General features: G+C 45.6%; 1 non-coding gene across 1 annotated transcript; it reads right to left on the bottom strand.

Annotated features, from left to right (window-relative positions):
* Positions 1 to 3,668: 3,668 nt before the first annotated feature.
* TRNAT-UGU lies at positions 3,669 to 3,741 on the bottom strand. The gene has a single exon. It is a non-coding gene; the product is annotated as a tRNA-Thr (tRNA).
* Between the last annotated feature and the right edge of the window lie 2,786 nt (positions 3,742 to 6,527).

Raw genomic sequence — 6,527 nt, 5'->3', positions numbered from 1 at the left:
TTGCTTTACTTTCGCTTACCTTTGTAGCTCTTACGAACACTCTTGCTGACTGAAAAAAACTGCACGGATGAAAGTTGAGAGTTATATTTTATTTGGCAGGCTTACTGAGGATTATAGCTCAGGACAGCAACCTCTCAGATAGCTCTGAGTGACTGTTCCCAACAGGTAAGGGAGGAGCCAGGGTTTATAGGACTTTTTGCTGAAAACAGATGAACAACATGTGGTTGAACATCAAAAGATTAATGCTAATCACAAAGAAAATGGACAGCTCATGTTAAAGATCTCAGTGCTTTTCTACGTATGGGAAGATGCAAAAGAGTCTGGGTTTATTGAAATTACTCCTTAGATATGCATCTTAACTATCTAGAGCCAGTATCTTGTTTTTCTCCATCCTGAATTCCCCTGAAGGTGCACCGTCAGGGGTGGCTTTAGTGGCTGATGACTGGATGGCCACAGCATCGCTTGTTTACTGAAATGGCAGGTGATGTTCTTTGTATACACTCTCTAGGATATTTGTACATACTCTCTAGGATAAAAATGAATTTCAGGGTCTGACCAACCCTGACATTTTGCACTTTTAGCTTCTCAGATGAAGACACCAACGAAACAATGGGAGGGCTTACACTCTGCATCATTTTGTTAAAAGGTGGCTGAAAATCTTGCTTCAGTTCAGGGAGACTAAATCTAACCTTGGGAACAAATATATGTGCTCACTCTGCCTCACTTTTTCCCCTGTATAATCTTTCTTCAAAGACATGTGGGTCTGGCCCTATTTAATGAATATGAATGCAAAAATGCTCAACAGAATTTTAGCAAACTGAATCCAACAAAACATAAGGAAGATCATACAATAGGATCAAGTTGGATTCACTCCAGAGTTGTAAGGATGGTTTAACACATGCAGACCAATCAATGTGATACACCACATTAATAAAAGAAAAGACAAAAACCATGATTATCTCAGTGCATGCTCAGTCACTCAGTTGAGTCTGACTCTTGTGACCCCATGGACTGTAACCCCCCAGGCTCCTCTGTCCATGGGATTTCCCAGGCAAGACTGCTGGAGCGGATTGCCATTTCCTACTCCAGGGGATTTTCCTGACCCAGGGATTGAACCTCTGTCCCCTGTATTGGCAGGCAGATTCTTTACCACTGAGCAACCTGGGAAGTCCTGATTATCTCAATAGGTGCAGAAAAAACATTTGATGAAATTCAACATCCCTTCATGATAAAAATCTCTCACCAAAGTGGTTATAGAGAGAACATATCTCAACAAAAGCCATTTATGACAAACCCACAACCAACATAATAATGGAAAAATCTGAAAGCCTTCCTGCTAAATTCAGGAACAAGACAAGGATGCCCACTCTAATCAGTTCTATTCAAGACAGTATCGGAAGTTCTAGCTACAGCGGTCAGGCTGGAAAAAGAAAGGTATCCACATTGGAAGGGATGAGGTAAAATTGTCATCATTTGCAGATGACATGATCTTATATACACATAACCCTAAAGACTCCACACAAAAATCATTAGAACTAAGAAATGAAAGGGGGAGGGATAAATTAGGAGAATGAGATTAACAGATACAAACTACGTAAAACAAAAGTGTATATATATATATCCATATATAACTGAATCATGTTTCTGTGCGCCTGAAAATAAAACAATATTTTAAATCAACTATAATTAAAACAGAAAAAGGTCTGAAAGTGTTTTGCGTCTTGAGGGAAAGGTGTTCAGAGTTCATGTGTCTAAGTACAGGACTACATCCATCAAATTCAAGGCCTTCTGAACACAACTTTTCAACAGGAGGTCACTGGGTCTAGAGATGGGAGCTGAATAGGTACCCTGAAATACTGGGAACCTAGGGAAGGGGCAAGGTTTTCCTTTCTGGCCAAGTGGCTTTGTTTTCTGGAAGATGACTGGCAATGCCCATGAACTTTCACAAAGGGGTAAGTAAGTAAGTGTCAGTCACTCAGCCGTGTCTGACTCTTTTCCATCCCATGGACTGTAACCCATCAGACTCCTCTGTCCGTGGGATTTCCCAGGCAAGAACACTGGAGTGGGTTGCCATTCGTGTCTCCAGGGGATCTTACAGACCCAGGTATTGAATCTTGGTCTCCTGCATTGCAGGCAGATTCTTTACTAGACTGTCTAAGCCACCAGGGAAGTCTAAATAACCAATAAAAGATGAGTGTGTTTTTCCAGAGCTGACATCTTGGGAACCAAGATAGAAATTCTTACAGTTACATCATTCTCAAAATGAACCCAGTTTAAGAAATACATTCTCTTGTTTTTTGTGGCGTTTCAGATTATATTAGGGAGGTATGTAATTTCAGCTCAACCAATGCCATGGTTACTGCTTGCCAGGCACAGTACTGGCTCTGGGAGACCCAGAGATGAAAGGTTTACCTGGCATGAACACAGGTTAAGAATTAACTTGAACTCAAGGTCACAGGATTCTGCACCATCCAACAGAAATGAGAGCAGCAAATGGAAGCCACACATGTAACTAAAATTTTTCTGTTTCTAATTTTTTTCGAATTTTTCATTAAAAATAAGTAAAAGTAATGCAACTATATTTTAGTTAACCCAATATAATACATGGACATGAGTTTGAGCAAGCTCCTGGAGATGGTGAAGGACAGGGCAGCCTCGCCCGCGCCTGCTGCAGTCCATGGGGTCGCAAAGAGTCAGACACAACTGAGCGACTGAACAACAATATATGACAGCTTTGTACCAATACGTAATCAATGAAAAATTACTAACGGGATAGTTCTCTTTCTCTGTACTAAATTTTCTAACTCCAATGTGTAATCTATTCTTTCAGCACATCTCAGTCCGGAATGTCCACATGTCAGGCTCTCAGTCAAGGGCCACAGGTGGCTAGTGGCTTCCTTAACAAACAATCCTTTATCAAGAAATGCTGGGTGGAGAGAATTCATATATTCAGAAAAGGCTCTCGCGACTTTAAAAGTCACGCGGCATTCTGCAATTCAGGGGAAAAAAAACGGAGACATAAAACCGGCTGCAAAACTTGGCTTCCAGAGCAGCCCGGGACTGTTTATTTTTGGGAGTCGCTCCCCCTTCCTCTCCAAGGGGTAGGGCCTCGGAGCCAAGCTGGGCTCCGAAGCCCGGGCGGCCACGTGTCATCACGGCGCGGGCCTCGGTCCAGGCCACGCTGGCCAAGCTCGGAGTCCCGGAATCGGCTCAGAAGGCGCAAGCCGGCCGCGGACAGGCGAGTGGGCGCTTAGCCGCAGCGCCCCCCGCCGGCTGCGCGGCGCAACTGCAGGCGCAACACCGCTTCCGCGCGCGCCCCGCCCGCGGCGCAGTGCCGGGCGCCAGCCGCCCCCTCTGCCCTCTTGTGGCTCAGTGCAGGGCGTGATTTTGCAGGGCGTGAGAACGAACCCCTGGAGCCCCGCGCCTCTTTTCGGGAGCTTGGGCCCCAGGTTCTGGTAGCGCCGCGTCGCCGAGGACCGCTCGCTTTTCCTTTTCCTGCTGTTTGTTGCATTCCGGTATTTTCTCTTCCGGGTCACTTCTGAAGAACAGTAAAGCATGTCAGGAGCAGTTACTTTTAATCCTGCAAGAAGTAACGTTTTCAGAAATCATTTTGTATTTTGGGGCATATTTACAAAGGGACGATTTAAAAATAGAGAAGAGGACGTAAGAGGCCCCAGCGAGGATCGAACTCGCGACCCCTGGTTTACAAGACCAGTGCTCTAACCACTGAGCTATGGAGCCTCCTTGCTACCTGGCGCGCTCTCATTCAGGGACATTGGAAACAATATTGCTTTCTGGCAGTCGGAAAAGAGTTTAGCCTGTGCATCCTCTATCAATGGCAATTACGAAAACATCATAAGTAGAAAAAACCCGTTCTGAAAATCGTATGTTTATGATTACGAATCACTAAATCATACCTATGATAAGTTATAGATACAGATAAGTGCTGGAAGTAAAAAAGCAAAAATACAAGTGTTCTGATATTACTAGTGGTATACTTTTACATCTTAAAAGAGTCTCCAATCTGTTGTTTATATGACAATTTGCATCATGTTTCACACAGGGAAGTTGTAGGGTTCTTATTAATTAAGTTATTGATTATGGATGAATTAATTGATTCAACACTTATTTATTATGTACTTACATACTATTAGACATTAGAGTGAATAAGTAAAGCTTGTCCCTACTCTTTTTTAAAATGATTTGGATCATGAAACGATGCCTTATTTCCTTTTGCTTAATTAACTATTTACTGATGGAATGAAATTTTGCCGGCAGCAGGAGCTAGCACCGCGTGAAGGAGAGGATGGGGATCACGCGCTCCCAGTGGTCTGCGGACTTACCTCTCTAACCTTCTTCAGGTGTCTGCTCACGTTACCTTTCGCAACAAGACCCTCCCACCCCTTACTTAAAGCTGCACCATCCTCCTTATCCTGCCCTTTTGCCCCATGCTACTTACCTAACCTTTCCTGATAGATAATGTGCTTACTGTTATGTCTATTATTTCTCCAGGTTAGGATGATGGTTCTTTTGAGGCCAAGGGTTTTTGTTTTATTCCCTGCTGTATTCGCAGCACCCAGAATAGTGTCTAGCACACAGTAGGTGCTCAATAAAGGCTGTGAGCCAGCAGAAATCAGGAAGACACTTTGGGAAATCAGAAATAAAGGCTGTGAAATAAAGGCTGGGAAATCAGAAATAAAGGCTGTGAGCCAGCAGAAATCAGGAAGGCACTTTGGGAGAGGCCTTCTCATCATCCTCCCTTACTTCCAAGGCCTCTCCATCCAAGTTGGAAGTTTGTAACATCCTTTATTTTCCTGTGATTCATTCAGCCCAGCATTTCACATGGTGAACTCTGTATATAAGTTAAACAAGCAGGGTATCAATATACAGCCTTGACGTACTCCTTTCCCAATTTTGAACCAGTCCCTTGTTCCATGTCTGGTTCTAACTGTTGCTTCTTGATCTGCATATAGATTTCTCATGTGGCAGGTAAGGTAGTCTGATAGTCCCATCTCTTGACGTTTTATGGTTGGCCTCGGAATGGTCATGGCACTGGTGAGTGTATAATGAGGCTCAAGGTCCACTGGAAGTTGAATCTTCCACAATCTTGCACCTAGTTGGTTCTAACCAGTTTTTGTCATGTCCTGTGGCTGTTTCATTCTTTTCAAGGCTGTGCCTTGCCCCCCTCCCTCCTGTTTCACCTCCATTCCCTTGATCCTGTGCTGTCTCTGGCAAGTGGAGCTTCACCAGCAATTTTCTCCTGCACCAACCCTCCTCACAGCCCTGGTGAACAGGATGTGCAGGCAGTTGCAGTGGGATGTGATAGAAAAAAGGCCCCTCTCCTCTCAACTCTAACTTCTGAGCTGTAGGATAAAGGACATAAAGATGAAGGATGAGATGAAAAGAAGGATCAGGAGGGTGGGCATCCTGTAAGGAGTTTAATTAGCTCATAAGTAGTCTGGTGTTAGAGAAACAAGTGTAAGGAGGTTTTATATTTAATTTTCCATCACTTCCTCCTTCTCCTGACCCACTTTATCAAGCCCCTGGTGTCTCATTTGATAAAGAATCCCCCTGCAACTGGGGAGACTTGGGTTCAATTCCTGGGTTGGGATGATCCCCCGGAGAAGGGAACAGCTACTCACTCTAGTATTCTGGCCTGGAGAATTCCATGGGCAGAGGAGACAGGCAGGCTATAATCCATGGGGTCAGAAAGAGTTGGACACAACTGAGTGACATTTACTTTCAGTCTGGTGTTAGAGAAACAAGTGTATGGAGATTTTATATTTAATTCTATGTCCCTTCCTCCTTCTCCTGGCCCTCTTTATCAAGCCGTTTCACCACCTGTAAAATGGAGTTGATTGTTTCGGCTCCATCTTGGAGCACTTTGGGGAATTCAGCACAATTGAGAACTTGACCCTGGGCAGAGATTGTGAAGTGCCAGCTACAAACATGACAGACGTGCTTCATGGGCTCAACAGTCCCTCCCAGGCTAGGGTCAGCCCAGAGCAGAACATCTCAGGGAGAGAGTCCAGCTTGAGGCGCTGGGACGTAGGGGAAGGCATCCCAGGCCCAGGTGGAGTGGAGGGAGAGGAGGAGATGGAAACGGAAGTCCCCAGGCTGTGCGCTGTGTTCCTTCTGCTGTAGGCAGCACTCTGCGCGGCAGGCAGCTTGCCTTGCTCGCCCATCCGCAGGCTTGCCTTTCTCTCCAGCTGTGCGGGGCTGAGTCCCTTGCATCGTGGTGGGGGGAGGGGAACAGGACCGAGCCCGGCGGCCCACCGCCTGCCTGGGCATCCATCGGCTCTTCTGCACTGTCCTCAGCATCACTGTCTCGCATCCGCTGTCCCAGGAGCAGGCCTTATTTCAGTGCATCCACAGTCAGACTCAAGGTCAGAACATGTGCGGCTCAAGGGTCAGGGTGGACTTTTAAGCTCATTTAGCCTGCACTTCATATTGAAGAGGAGGAAGCTTCAGGGACTGGCAACAGCAGGTCCAAGATGAAAGGTAGGCTCTTGAGTGGGGACCCGCGG

This window comes from Cervus elaphus, chromosome 14 (assembly GCF_910594005.1).
Source record: "Cervus elaphus chromosome 14, mCerEla1.1, whole genome shotgun sequence".
NCBI lineage: Eukaryota > Metazoa > Chordata > Mammalia > Artiodactyla > Cervidae > Cervus > Cervus elaphus.
The sequence above is the reverse complement of the archived record's forward strand: the minus strand, read 5'-3'. Positions and strand labels throughout refer to the sequence as shown.